Genomic DNA, 16,007 nt, shown 5'->3' with positions numbered 1-16,007 from the left:
GAGCTGGCCCTGGGGGTTGGCAGTCCCCAGTGCCATCACAGGCTCCAGGAGGTTGTCGTTGCACTATTTGATTCTGTTGCCACTGACGTTGTTGCAGGACAAGGCGCATATCCCCTTTTTAGGGAACCTCGAGGAAGAGGGAGAGGGAAACCGTGGCAGCAAAGAAAACGCGACGGTCAAAACGAAGGGAACGGAGAAGCAAGCACTTCATCCGAAAGGATTGGTACGAAAACCCGAAGTATGAGACAAAGGAAGGATCAATGAAGGATGAACTTCAGGTAGTAAATCTCTCACAACAGGAACTATCCTCCGCAGAAATCTCACTACTAAAACGGGGTATTATTTATTGCCCCATACAAAAAATGGACTTAGCGCAAACAAGGATAGATCTTTATCTATCCATCCGGAAAATAAAACTGGCAAAATTCTTCATTGAAAATCAAAATAGACCTAAGCTAATAAAAAGCATTGCCGAAACCAACATCAAAACTCCTGGCAAAGGAGTCAAAAGATTTTTTGACATTACTCAACCTAAACGCAGAAGAAGGAGAAGAAATCTCCTTGAAGACAGCATGCCCACAATTAGGGGCTGGTTTGAGTGAAAAAAGACCAAAATCCAAGTTTTATCCACAAATAGCGCCAGGAAATAAAATTGACATTTTCCAGGAAGCTATTATACATGATCTCTACAAAATGAAAAAATCAAAACATAAAGACAATCTGAACAAAACGGAAAGAGAGGCCCTCGAAAAATTGGCCAATGATTATGAATTTGAAATCAAAATGGCAGACAAAGGGGGAAACGTGGTGTTAAGGGATCGAACTCTATACACCACGGAAGCACACCGTCAATTAAATGATTGTAACTATTATGAAATATTACAAACGAATCCCACAACATCAATTAAACAAAAAATCGACAAAAAACTCAAGATATGGGTATCAAACAGTTTAATTGATGAAGATGAAAGCAAATACTTATCAGTGGACTTTCCAATTTCAGCAACAATGTATTTCCTCCCAAAGCTCCACAAAAATCAAAAAGAACCACCAGGGAGACCAATTTTGTCAGCAAAAGGCTCCCTTCTGGAAACAATGGCTAATTTCATTGATCATGATTAATCTGTGCTTAACCAACAATGTCTTTTTATTTGGGGATGAGCTATATTGTCAACAAAACGGAGCAGCTATGGGATTTTCCTTCAGCCCCAGTTACGCTTGTTTGGTAATGGGGTGGTGGGAGAAAGAGATAGCATAGAACATCAAGCATGAAAAGCATACAAAACGGCTAGTTAGCTGGACACGATTCATAGATGATTTGTTCATCATTTGGAATGGAAATGAGGCAGATTTCCAGGAATATTATGAAATTTTGAACACAAGCATACCCAATCTAAAATTCACATATGAATCAAGTAACTAATGCGACTTTGGAGGCAACAAGTTTTCACCAGCCATCCCTTATCTCCAGTATACCATACGGGGAGTTTCTCCGCCTGCGGCGAATCTGCAGTGAGGAGGAGGAATGGAAAAAGCACAGTGCAAGAACAATAAAAAGATTCAAGGATGGAAAATACAGCAAAAACATCATAAATAAATGTTGGAATAGAGCAAATGAAAAAACAAGAGAAGAATGCCTGGCACTAAGAAATGTTGATGAACCAACTAACGGGGAACCCATAAGACTCATTATGGACTTCAGTCAAGAGTCCAAACAAATAGCCGAAATAATAAAAAATAATTGGAAAATCCTCCGTATGGATGGAACTATCAGCAAAAAAATGGGTCCCCATCTAATAATAACATACCGGAGAGCCAGGAACTTGAAAGACCTGCTAGTGCACAGCCATTTTAAAGCGAAAAAACAAAAGGAAACATGGCTCAACACAAAGGGTTTTATTAAATGCCACAATTGTAAAGTATGTGAAATTGCGAAACCAGTAACAGAAGTCACAATAGCAAACAATAAAATCTGGCAAATCAGAGACCTGTTAACATGAAAAAGCCAATATACGGCACACGTAATTGAGTGCCCCTGTATGCTTAAGTACATAGGCAGTACCATCTGTGACTTAAAAAACCGCATACTGGAACACGTACGTACCACGAAAAACAAAGACAGGAACAACGCTGTGGCAAAAAACATGGAGACATACCATAATGCAAATTGAAAAGCTTTGAAGTTTTATGGAATTGAGACCGTACTGGCCAATGAACGAGGAGGCAACAGGGAGAAGACTTTGTGACAAAAGGAGTCTCGGCATATCTTACATTTCAGCACCCTGACACCTTTTGGTTTGAACCAGTCAGAGGAACTTTACATACACCTGTAAAAACTGTCTGCTACCCTAAAGTAATGCAATCAGGAAAGATGTTTTCTATTAACTATGCTTTTAATTATTTGTACACAAAGACCAAGTTATAACATGCCAAATTTGGGGATCACCCACCGGAGGGTAGACAGTGAGTAAAGCGCAGGAGAGTACGAAAGCACAGGCAGTGCAATCCTTCCACAAATGCCCTCTGTAGGGCGTTTGAAAAATGACAAAATAACCTACACCTATTAAAAAACACATATGATTCTCTTGGCAGCCACTGCTCTTAAAGTACCAGGGGTACATGAAATAGAGCGGGACAGGGTAACATGAAAAATAAATGTCAGCACACACACAGTTTGTTGTTAAGTATACAACTAATCATAGTTTAGGAATGATAATGAACATAATATATATCACTGAATGCATTAGCTGTAAATAAAAATGTAGATATACTAACTGTCAAAAAAACAGGACTACAGCGCACAAGAAGCATTGGGTAAATTCTGGTAGAAAGCAGGAAATTATGTCACAGCTTTTCCTGTAAAGGGTTTCTTTTAAAAATGTGATTTATCATGTGACAAACCAACCGTGATGAAGGTATATGGATATACCGAAACGTGTGGGTTTATCTGTGTTTTTTTGTGGCTGAAAAATGAAAAAGATTTAAGAATAAATCAAGTCTTTTTGAAAAGAAGACTGCTGGAGTGCGACCAATTACTTCCTCTGAGGTTTTGATTTTTTTGAATTGCGGTTTGGTTCAACCGCACTGGTAACGCACCTCCCAGAGCGCCTGGGAACCCGGGAGAAGTGAACCGACTGTGACATATATATATATATAAATTCACCAGTTATAGTTACCTGGGCTAACTATAACTTACACCCTCACAATGCACTGCTTATGACCTCACATATTACGTTACTCAAGGCATGTTCAATGACATCACTTATGACATCCCAAATGACATTTCCAATAACATCGTCTGCAGAACCCACACATACCCACATAGAACCTCTCATATACCTACTCACGTACCCACATACCCATTCACATATCCATTCACAGACCCTTACAACTACTGACACACAAGTTCACTCACTCATCTAGCCACTTACATAGCCATAACGTCACCCACACAGTCACTCACACAACCACTCACAGACCCATACAGCTACTCACAGACCCGCAAAACTACTCACACACCCACTTTCAGACATTTATAGCCACTCACATACTCACTCATATACCCATACAACCACTCACATACCCATTCATATACCCACACAGCTACCCATATAACTGCTCACTCACAGATACAGCCACTTTCCTTACATATCCATTCACACAATACATCAATCAATCAATCAATCAATCATGGAATTTATAGAGCGCGCTACTCACCCGTGAGAGTCTCAAGGCGCTAGGGGAAGGGGTGCTGCTACTGCTGGAAGAGCCAGGTCTTGAGGTGCTTCCTGAAGCTGTGGTGGTCCGGGGTCAGTGGAAGGTGAGTGGGGAGGGAGTTCTAGGTCTTTGCTGCGAGGTAGGAGAAGGATCTTCCTCCTGTGGTGGCTCAGCGGATCCGTGGGACGATGGCGAGGGCGAGGTTGGTGGACCGTAGCTGGCGGGTGGGGGTGTAGAACGTGAGTCGGTTGTTGAGGTATTCAGGGCCCATGTTGTGGAGTGCTTTGAGAGCGTGCGTGAGCAGTCTGAACGTGATCCTTTTGCTGACGGGGAGCCAGAGGAGGTTTCTCAGGTGTGTAGAGATGTGGTTGCCGTGGGGAATGTTGAGGATGGGTCGTGCGGAGGCGTTTTTTTATGCGCTGGAGACGGTTCTGGAGTTTGGCGGTTGTTCCAGCATAGAGGGCATTCCCGGAGTCCAGTCGGCTGGTGACGAGGGCCTGGGTGACTGTTTTTCTGGTTTCGGTGCGGATCCAGTGGAAGATCTTCCGGAGCATGCGAAGGGTGTTGAAGCATGGGGATGAGACGGCGTTGACTTGTTTGGTCATTGTGAGCGAGGAGTCTAGGATGAAGCCCAGGTTGCGTGCGTGGTCCGTGGTTGTCACCAGGAGTTGTTCCAACATTTGTTCACAAGTTCACTTACTCATCTGTACAGCCCCTGACAAAAATACGTACTATACAAAACAGCCACTCACACACCTAGTCACATACTTATACACCCTTGAAATAGCCACACGCTTACCCATACATCCACTTACATACCCTGTCACTCAGCCATAGAGCCTTTCACACAGTCACTCAGTCACCTATACAGCCACTCACACACATACGTGTTTATCCACAGAGCCACTCACACAGTCATCCCCATCACTAGTACAGCCACTCACAAGCACTCGCCCACCCATACAGCCTCTTACACAGTGACTGACACATATGTACAGATACTCACACATCTACTCACTCACCCATACAGCCACTCTGACACCCACATTCACACTGAAACAGACAGTCACAGTGCCTTTCAGATGACATATATTATAAACAGTATCACTCAGAAGAACAAAAAGTATAGTACTTTATCTTATGCAGTATCTTGGTATGTATTGTTAACTCTCAGAAACGTTCATGACATCACTGATGATACCACTAATGACATTTCAACCAACATCACAGATGACATCACTGATGACATCATCTAGTGAGTGTATGTGTTTTAGTGTATGTGTTTTTAAGAATTTATGTGTGTTAAACATATATACTAATTTACTACAAAATTTAAATTAGTATACTAGATGCACTACTACTAAGTGATACTACTTCTCACATACATTATGTGAGTGGGTGTGTGCCCGTATGTATCCTTATTTGTATTGGTGTATGAGTCACTATATGGGTGTATAAGTGGGTGTGTGAGTAGATGTGTGGGTGTGTGAGATGCTTTGTGAGTGACTACATTGGTGAGTAGGGGATGCGTCAGTAGCTGTATGGGTGAGTGAGTAGCCTTGTGAGTGGTTCTATGGGTGGATAACTGGGTTTTTAGTGACTGTAAGGGTGAGTGAGTGGGTGTCTGAATGGCTATATGAGTGGGTGACTGTGTATGGAAGTGGCTGTATGGGTGAGTGAGTGGCTGTTTGAGCAGGTGTTTAGTCAAGTGAGTTAGTGTGTGAGTGATTATTAAAGAATAAGTGGTGTCCATGTGAATAGCTTTACAGGTGAGTAGGCATTTGTAAGAGTTCTTGTATGGTTGTGTAAGTTGTTATGTTAGTGATTGTATGCGTATGTGAGTGAGTGGGTGAGTGTTTGTGTGGGTGGGTGAGTGGTTGTGCTCCGGGCAATATGGGTGAGTGTGTGGGTATGTGAGTGACTGATTGCATCAATAGATGTATGGATGAGTAAATGGTTATGTGAGTGGCTGTACCAATGAGTGAATGGTTGTGAGAGGAGCTCTATAGATGAGTGAGTAGTTGTGTGACTCCTTTAATTAGTGTGTGAATGAGTATGTTGGCTTTGTGGGTGTGTGAGTGGAGCCATGAGAAGTTGTATGATGGTATAAGTGGGTGTGTGAGCGATTTTCTGTATGATGTTGTGAGTGATATAATTTGAGATATCATATTCCAATTGAAACTCAGGTTAGATGTCCTTCACATCTAACATGGCCTTCAATTGGAATTCCATAGAGCATATTATCAAGCCCATTATCGCCTTTTTAGCGGCAGTTTTCTGCCGCTAAAGCGGCGATAATTTTATCGCCTGGCTTGATAATATGCCCCATAGTCTGGTTTCAAAACCTTCCATTTATCTCCCAGGGCAGATGCTGCAGCCTTTAATCCTTAGATTGAAGTATTTGTTAGACATGGCGTGTGTCTGATTCTGAATTTGTGAGGTGTTAAAGGTTTATTTTGTTTTAGGCTGTTTGACCTGTTTGATGGTCTATTAATGTATGCACAATGCAATGTCCATATGAGACTTTCTCAAGGACCTGCTATTGTCATCCTTTCCACACTCCCATTGCCCCAGTAGTTAAGTGTCACCTCGTATTGTTTTCACGACTCAAGTCCTGTAATATGGCGCGGTGAAACGTTTCCTGGTTTCACTGTGAATGATGCATCAGCTTTGCCTTGCGGACTGTGGGGCATATTATCAAGACAGGCGATAATATTATCGCCGCTTTAGCGGCAGAAAACTGATAATATGCTCTATGGAATTCCAATTGAAGCTGATGTTAGATGTGAAGGACATCTAACCTGAGCTTCAATTGGAATTCCATAGAGCATATTATCAAGCCCATTATCGCCGTTTTAGCGGTAGTTTTCTGCCGCTAATGTGGCGATAATGTTAATGCCTGTCTTGATAATATGCCCCTGTGTTTGCCATTAATTGATAGTTGTAATATTTAATAAATGAGAGATCTCTTAAGATTTTTATTTTTAAAAAGCAAGAACAAATTGGGATGTTTGGTTTCCAGCAATAGAAAATACTGTGTCAACATGGACTGCTAAGGATAAGAGAAATATACAGATTCCTCTGAAAGCACACAATGCAAATTACCACCCGTTAGACTATTACACACGGACACAGAGGCAGAAGTATCACGGTTGACAGCAAGTGCTGAGAGCAATCACATGCTCTGTTTATGAATTATCTGTTTAAATATATGCGATTATATATTTTGCTGTCCTGATTGACATTAGTTCATAAAGTTAAAAAACAGTTGTTCAAAACTGAATAAACCATTGTATTGAAGACAGTGAAGCTACTCTGCTAAGCAGTTAAACTTATAAAAAAGCATAGATTGGTGGATACAACTCACCTCCACTGTTTCGCTCTGAGAAGTACTACTGCCTGAAACCTGTTGCTGCTAGGAGGAGTGTCAAGGTTATATAGCCAATGATGTTTCTAAGGCATTGTCATAGTGAATATAGCGTGATGTGCCTATACCAATAGCAGCACTGCCAAAGATTATTTAAGCAGAAACATCCTACGCACACGTTATGTCTCATGATAAGCAAGAACACCTTCAAGGATACATACAAGGATGCATACATCATAAGTCTCGTGGTTAGTAAGAGAAAATGCCCTTCTTCACTGGCCACTCCCATTTTTGTGAACTGATGCATCTGCTATTTTATTTATATTTATCTGCCTCAATGCATGTGCTCGGACCACTAAAACAGGTCAAAATTGCCTAAAGCCATAACTGGCATATTTAACTTTCCTATAAGCCCAGGATGTATAGTGCCTAAAGTACACCCATGACATGGACATTTAAAAATATCACCTATTGACTAATGTGACTAATGTGCCACCCATTCACTTGTGTAACAGCACAAACATGACTCAAGTCCTACCATAGAAGCCTGTCTGCTGCAAGTTTAAAACTGCAAACCCATTCAAAATGACTCCTTTTGAGGGGCGAAAGCCTCTCTTTTAGATATATGAAATTCACCCATAAGTATGCATTGTAGCACAAATGTAGGGTGCATGGAATTGAAAGGTTTGAAATGTAGACATTTAAAATTAACATGTCCTTACAGTGACTGGTCCCCAAATGCTATTTACACCTTAAAAACGCTGGTTGGTCATTAGAGAAACACTGGAAGCAATATGACATTAATTCTGCTATCTCAGACTAGGGGCTCGCTAGAAAAATAATTCAAAGACAGTGTTAAATATCTATTAAAACATTAAACTCAATAAATATTAAAGGAACGGGAATTTTAGAAAATTGCATTTTCTCAGCCTGAAGCACCTGGAGGCTAATTTGCATTAAATGTTGTCTTTCAGGGAGAATATGATGAGAGGGGTCACTTTTCAGGGGCATGCCTGACCTTAGGAGCATGATCAGCACAGTAGCAGCACTGAAAGGCAAGGGATGGAGCTAAGCAAAGGAGCCTGCGTTGTGCGGGGATCTTGTAGTGTGGGCTTGTGACCAGTGTCCAAGTCAGGCAGTTTGTGCCACAGTAGCCCATCTCCCTCTTCTCCATGTCCCGGGAGCTGCAATAAGAGAGGCCACAGAGCTTAGCGGAGTGTGAAGGAGCCCCGCCCTGAGGCGGCCTCATGGAGCCATGCCTCCTGCTGGGGATCTGAGGACTGCTGTTACACGCTGGTGGTGAGTCTGGAGTATGGCCCATGGAATGGGGTTGTGCTATGATGTTACACAGTAAAAGTGAAATGTTTAGCCATGCCTCCTTCTGCACTTGGGTAGCTTAGGACTGCTGATGCATGCTTGCAGTGCATCAGGAGTACCGCCCATGGAATGGTCTCATGCAAGCCTATGATGTTGAGCAGTAAAAGTGAAATGTTGAGCTGTGCCTTCTGCTGCTGTTGCTAGGAAGCACGGCTGCTGCTGCATGCTGGCCGAGAATCCGAGGTACAGCCCGTAGAGTAGGGATGTACTATGATGTTACACGGTAAAAGGAAAACATTATCTGTTAAAATATACAAGTGCAATTCAACTTGCTGTGCTAGTTTAGCAAATATGCAGTTTGTGACATATACGCTACTGCCAATTTCAACACCCTGAAACCAAACTGTTAGCACCCTCCACCACCACCCTTAATTCATGTGTGCTTACTGTGGATTGGGGTCCCTTCTACGAGTCACTGGGTGACCCTCTACACACAGTGCGCCTTTTCCATTCAATCTCTTGGTGCCTGTGGCACAGTGACAGTAGGTAACTCATGAAGTTGCAGTAATCTGGTTGTAAAAGAAGTGTGATGCTCTGCTTTTGCCTCCCTTATGCAGTGAAGTCTGAGTATTGCCATCTCTTCCAGTAATTGGAGCAGTCTATGACCCCTTATTTCATGGATTGAAATACAATCAGCCTTCCCTCCTTTTGAAGTAGTAACCTTCACGGGCTCCAACATCTGTTGTGAACCACATCAGAGTGACTCCCCCTCCATCCACTAATAGCCGAGGGCTGCTGCCTCCCAGCACCAGTGTCAGCCCCCTGCCCTTGGAGGGATCTCCTGCAACAGCTCTTAAACCACTGGCAACTTTTAATGGCTGCAAAGTCACAGTACCGTTTGACGTTGTTGTGGGTGTGACTAGATTGTTTTCACTGTTTTTAAGAAACTTGACTAAGATCATTTTTTTTTTTTTGATAATCAAGTTTATTGGATTTGAAGCACATCAAACAATACAGTGGTAGCAAAATCAAACAGATTACGACAAGTGTTTACAGCCACACTAGTGGAGACAGAGCTGCATAAGACATATTGCAGGCTATAATAATGTCCGTAGATGGCAAGGAGCCTACACACCCGCAACCCCTTTAGGGGATTTGAATGAACCATTTGCCCCACACCGTCTTGAAACGTTCAGGACGACCCCGGGCTTCAAAGAGGGATTACTCCTGTTCCTACACCAGTCAACCCCTCATTTCCATTTCCTTACGCTAGGAGGCTTGGCTTGAGACCAGAGTTCCGTAATGTCTCACTTTGCCACCGCCACCGCCGTGCCGAGGAAGCGTTTGTTGGCTCGGGAACCATCAAGGCCATTGAACACCCCCAGGAGAAAGCGCACTGGCTTGTGTGGGACCGTCCACCAAAGGGACATTGTGAGTTCCAGCTCCACCCCCGCCCAGAAGGCCGCCAGGGCCGGACACCGCCAAACCATGTGGCAGAAGTCTGCAGGAGCGTGATCGCAGCACGCGCAGTTCGATGAGGACCGCAGTTGGGCGCTGTAAAGATGCGCAGGGGTGAGGTAAGCCACATGCAAATAATAAAGTTGAACTAACCTCAGCTTGGAGGAGACTGTCAGTGTTTTGGGGGCCATGAGGGCATCCCTCCAATCTGCATCTTCCATGGGTCCCAGCCACCCTTCCCAGGAGGGCACGCAGCGAGTCTAGGGATGCGAGGCCATTATTCACCAAAGAGACGTAGATCCGCGACACCCCCCCACCCAAATTCCCCATCATCTCCTGGGCTTCAAGAGGACTAAATTCCAGGAAGGAGGTGGGAGATAGAATGTGGACGCGGAGTGCATGTCTAAGTTGCAAGTATTTGTAAGATTGAGAGGGATGGAGGGAGTAGCGCTGCTGCAGGTCCGCAAAGGTTCTGATGTGGTCCCCCATGCAGACATCCCCAAGAAGCGAGATCCTGATGACGTCCCAGCGTTGGAAATCTGAAAGGGACGAGGCCTCACGCAGCCACTCACCACACCACAGAGGCATCTGTCTAGTGAGTTTCCGGTCCCACTTCATGTGGCGCAGTGCCTTGCGCCAAACCAAGAAAACTGTCCTGGTGGCTAGGGGGAGATCCATATAAATAAGCCGTGAGTTGCGGGAAGTCCATTGAGTGGAGTTCCACCTGGTACGCTGGGTCAGACCAGCCACCCGCAAACCAATCGTGGACCACGATGAGTCTCGTAGCTAGATATTAAAGGTGGAGGTTGGTGACTCCCATGCCCCCTTCATAGTGAGGTATGCGACAATGCGCCTGGGACATCCGCGGTCTCCCGCCTCCCCAGAGAAACCGGGTGAAAATACCATCAATTTTATGGAACCAGCTCCCCGAAAGATGAAGGGAGACATTTTGTAAGATATGCAAAAAACCTGCCAAGGGTGTTGAGATGGAGGGACTGCCACTTCCGAAGGTCCGCTCGTGTCTTGTTGACCAGGGGTGTAATATTCAGGGCCCATTCGAGTTCTGGGATTAGGGAGATCCACACACCCAGATATTTGAAGGACAGACGGCGCAGATGAATGTTCGTCTGCCAATCGAAGCAGTCCCATGATGGATGGAGAGGCACCAGGGTGGATTTCGCCAGATTAAGCCGCAGGCCCGAGACCCATTTAAAGGCAGAGAGGACCGCCAGACATCGCGAGCTGGAGCTCTCAGGATCCGCCAGGTGAAAAAGGAGGACGTCGTCGACGTAAAGAGCGATCTTGTTGACCCGAAAAGGATCCAAGCCCACCCACGGATGCCAGCGTCTTGGCGTATAAGAGAGGCCAAGGGCTCCATTGCCAGCTCGTACAAGAGCAGCGAGAGTGGGCAACCCTGGCGAGTGCCCCTCCAGATGGGGAATTTCTCCAAGAGCACCCCGTTGATTAAGACCCTCGCCGAAGGACTGGAGTAGAGAACACGGAACGGAAGGCCGAACCCCATCAGTTCAAAAACATCCTCCAAATAACCCCAAGCAACCCTGTCAAACACTTTCTCAAAATCGATGAGAAGCAGGGCCAGGTACGGGGGAGGTGGTGGCGGCGCACAAAGGCGAGATGGAGTGCCGAGTGCCTCAGGCGGGCATAAAACCACTCTGGTCCGGGTGAACTAAGATGTGTAAGTGAGGGCGGATCCACTGGGCCAGTACAGTAGCAAAGATTTTCACCTCAGTGTTGATGAGGAAAATAGGGCGGTAGTCCGCACAGGCAGGGAGGGCGACTGTGTCTTTGGGAGGACCACAATGGTGGCCACATCCGTTTCAGGAGGAAAAACTCTGTGTCCACCAAGTGTTGGAAGAGGGCCACCAGGTGCGGGACCAGTAGTTTGCAGTAGGTTGCATAGTATTCTCCGGGTATCCATCCGGCCCAGGCTTCCTGCCCGAGTTGAGGAGTGAAATGGTCCCTTGTATCTCCTCCGAGGAAAGGGGGAGATCTAGGGTCTCGGAAACGTCCTAGGGGAGACGGGGCAGTTGGGTCCTGGTCTCCAACAGCACCGCAGCCAAAGAGACCGTGAAAGGCCTGGCGACGTACAGATTGGTATAGTACCCTGCAAAGGCTTGGGCAATGGCCTGCGAGGTGGAGTGGTGACATCCGGTTGCGCCGCAAACTTCCGGGATGACGTAGTCCGCCTTGGGGTACGAGATTAAGTTTTGGAGCAATTTGCCGTTTTTATCACCCCAGCCGTACACGTGAGCCACCGAGGAACGGCAAAGCATTTTAGCAGAGTCCAAGGAAACCTGACAAATCTCCTCGCGGAGGAAAGCAAGTTGCCGGGTGGAGTCAGGATTGTAAGCAGTGGCCTGGGCCGCCTCCAACAGTGCAGCGCGGGCCTCCAGTTGTGCAAGGCGGGCGGCCTGGGCAGCACGCCATACATGAACCAAGTCTCTAGGCACTCCCCGCATAGCGGCCTTGACAGCCTCCCATAACATAGCCCGCGAGGCAACCGATCCCGTGTTGATCAGGAAGTATTGCCACAGCTCTCGTTCAAGGGATTTAATGAAGTCCCTGTACTGCAGGAACCAAGCGTTCATACGCCAGGTCGTCGGGACACCTTCGGGATGAGTCCAGAGTCAGAAGGAGACGGGGGAGTCATCTGAGATGCCCCGGGGTAGAATATCAGCCCCCGACACCAATTGGCAGTCGGTGGCCGGCAAAAGGAACAGGTCGATGTGGGAGTGGGTATGGTGGGCCGCCGCAGTGTGGGTGTATTGGACCCGGCTGGGATTCCACATCCTCCAAGCGTCGCAGATCTAAGATAATTTTTAATCTCTTTTTAAAACTTGTTTTGCGTGAATGTTGAACTAAATATACTTTACCTGCAGCTGGGGAAATTGTGGAATTGAGCTGGGCTGGGGCTCTCACGAAGGGCAAACTGTACTGGGTATGCACGCTTTCATTGATTTTTTGCACATTGCTAGGCACCAACTTTTGCTGATGCACTTAGTGTTCTGCCTGGGCCTCTCTAAAAGAAAGAAGCTACATGGAGGCATGAAATGGATGCACTGCTGGCACGTCAAAGGTGTGCTAAACTTTATTGACAAAATCAGGTATAGTACACCACCAGTAAACTACGAGCTCCTCAAACCTCTGCAGCTGACTCATATCTCCATTCAATATACCTTATCAATGTTTGTTGGTCAGTGACTATTGTGACTATTGCGGCTGGAATCTCCAGCTTGGCCTTAATCAGGTACATGTTACTTCAACACCTGCAGCAGCTTGTTTTTGGTCAACGGACACTCCTTGGAAGGACATAAATTGGATATATACCATCTCCTAATGGAATTGGTACCTGATGAGCTTTTCCATACCAAAACCAGGTTACATGAGGGCTCTGGACCCGATGTCATCCAAGCCTTACCCCTGGTTACTTCATCAATAAGTTAGATTGGTTGGGCAAAGGAGGTGGTTGCATAGGTATAATCAACAAGAAAACCCTAAAGGGCATGTTCTCATCTCTTCAGATTCAAAATTGTGAGAGTCTGCTTTTTGGATTCACTTTTACCTTTTCTGGAATGTTGTTTTATAAAGTGCTGGGCTCGCCTGCTCATTTTTTACAGGCTCTTCCCAAATTTGGTTGCGGGTCTAGTTATAAACAGGGCCAACATCACTTTGCTCAGTGATTTCAACATACATACTATTGACGCCAACCTCTAAGAACCTCTTACCAGATATTGTGTCTCTACAGCTGCTGCAACTATTGGAGGGCCCCACTCTTGAGAGAGGCCACACCATTGACCTGGTTTTCAGTAATATGACTAATCTTCAGGTGCAGAGCCCTTCACCCTTAACTTGTTCAGATCAGTTTCTGCTTCATATTACTCTATCTGTCCCTTCCTCTCCTCCCCCCCTTGTTACAGGCCAGACTTCTGGAAGAACACTGGTCTAAATAAAACTTTGAGAACTGCTCAGTTGTCCTGGAGGCAACAAGACCAGATCAATCTTTACACTTGTAGTTTTATTGAGTGGTTCACTTACTTGCTGGACATGGTCTAGCCTGCAAGATGGTATAGGAGTGTACAGCAAAGCAAAAAATCTCTTCAGTTTAATGCCCACTGACCTGCCTCAAAAAAGGATTGTAAGTGTCTGGAGAGAACCTGGAGAAAGTACTTTGACAAAGCAGGCAATCCTAAGTATAGGAGCACCATTAGGGTCAAATGATGCTGAAATTAAGGCCTCTCCTGAGTGGCTGTACCAATGAGTGAGTGGTTGTGAGAGGAGCTCTATAGATGAGTGAGTAGTTGTGTGACTCCTTTAATTAGTGTGTGAATGAGTATGTTGGCTTTGTGGGTGTGTGAGTGGAGCCATGAGAAGTTGTATGATGGTATAAGTGGGTGTGTGAGCGATTTTCTGTATGATGTTGTGAGTGATATAATTTGAGATATCATATTCCAATTGAAACTCAGGTTAGATGTCCTTCACATCTAACATGGCCTTCAATTGGAATTCCATAGAGCATATTATCAAGCCCATTATCGCCTTTTTAGCGGCAGTTTTCTGCCGCTAAAGCGGCGATAATTTTATCGCCTGGCTTGATAATATGCCCCATAGTCTGGTTTCAAAACGTTCCATTTATCTCCCAGGGCAGATGCTGCAGCCTTTAATCCTTAGATTGAAGTATTTGTTAGACATGGCGTGTGTCTGATTCTGAATTTGTGAGGTGTTAAAGGTTTATTTTGTTTTAGGCTGTTTGACCTGTTTGATGGTCTATTAATGTATGCACAATGCAATGTCCAGATGAGACTTTCTCAAGGACCTGCTATTGTCATCCTTTCCACACTCCTATTGCCCCAGTAGTTAAGTGTCACCTCGTATTGTTTTCACGACTCAAGTCCTGTAATATGGCGCGGTGAAACGTTTCCTGGTTTCACTGTGAATGATGCATCAGCTTTGCCTTGCGGACTGTGGGGCATATTATCAAGACAGGCGATAATATTATCGCCGCTTTAGCGGCAGAAAACTGATAATATGCTCTATGGAATTCCAATTGAAGCTGATGTTAGATGTGAAGGACATCTAACCTGAGCTTCAATTGGAATTCCATAGAGCATATTATCAAGCCCATTATCGCCGTTTTAGCGGTAGTTTTCTGCCGCTAATGTGGCGATAATGTTAATGCCTGTCTTGATAATATGCCCCTGTGTTTGCCATTAATTGATAGTTGTAATATTTAATAAATGAGAGATCTCTTAAGATTTTTATTTTTAAAAAGCAAGAACAAATTGGGATGTTTGGTTTCCAGCAATAGAAAATACTGTGTCAACATGGACTGCTAAGGATAAGAGAAATATACAGATTCCTCTGAAAGCACACAATGCAAATTACCACCCGTTAGACTATTACACACGGACACAGAGGCAGAAGTATCACGGTTGACAGCAAGTGCTGAGAGCAATCACATGCTCTGTTTATGAATTATCTGTTTAAATATATGCGATTATATATTTTGCTGTCCTGATTGACATTAGTTCATAAAGTTAAAAAACAGTTGTTCAAAACTGAATAAACCATTGAATTGAAGACAGTGAAGCTACTCTGCTAAGCAGTCAAACTTATAAAAAAGCATAGATTGGTGGATACAACTCACCTCCGCTGTTTCGCTCTGAGAAGTACTACTGCCTGAAACCTGTTGCTGCTAGGAGGAGTGTCAAGGTTATATAGCCAATGATGTTTCTAAGGCATTGTCATAGTAAATATAGCGTGATGTGCCTATGCCAATAGCAGCACTGCCAAAGATTATGTAAGCAGAAACATCCTACGCACACGTCATGTCTCATGATAAGCAAGAACACCTGCAAGGATACATACAAGGATGCATACATCATAAGTCTCGTGGTTAGTGTGAGAAAATGCCCTTCTTCACTGGCCACTCCCATTTTTGTGAACTGATGCATCTGCTATTTTATTTATATTTATCTGCCTCAATGCATGTGCTCGGACTACTAAAACAGGTCAAAATTGCCTAAAGCCATAACTGGCATATTTAACTTTCCTATAAGCCCAGGATGTATAGTGCCTAAAGTACACCCATGGCATGGACATTTGAAAATATCACCTATTGACTAATGTG

At 44.7% G+C, this 16,007-nt stretch overlaps 1 protein-coding gene across 1 annotated transcript in view; it reads right to left on the bottom strand.

The window, feature by feature from the left end:
• Positions 1-15,567, bottom strand: part of LOC146809197 (venom serine protease inhibitor-like) — an 82,670-nt gene extending 67,103 nt beyond the window's left edge. Inside the window, exon 1 of the mRNA XM_085616019.1 lies at positions 15,525-15,567. The gene's annotated coding sequence lies outside the window, so the exon portion shown is untranslated. The remainder of the gene's footprint in view (positions 1-15,524) is intronic.
• Between the last annotated feature and the right edge of the window lie 440 nt (positions 15,568-16,007).

The sequence above is a fragment of the Triturus cristatus genome, chromosome 7 (assembly GCF_964204655.1).
Source record: "Triturus cristatus chromosome 7, aTriCri1.1, whole genome shotgun sequence".
Classification (NCBI taxonomy): Eukaryota; Metazoa; Chordata; class Amphibia; order Caudata; family Salamandridae; genus Triturus; species Triturus cristatus.
The sequence above is the reverse complement of the archived record's forward strand: the minus strand, read 5'-3'. Positions and strand labels throughout refer to the sequence as shown.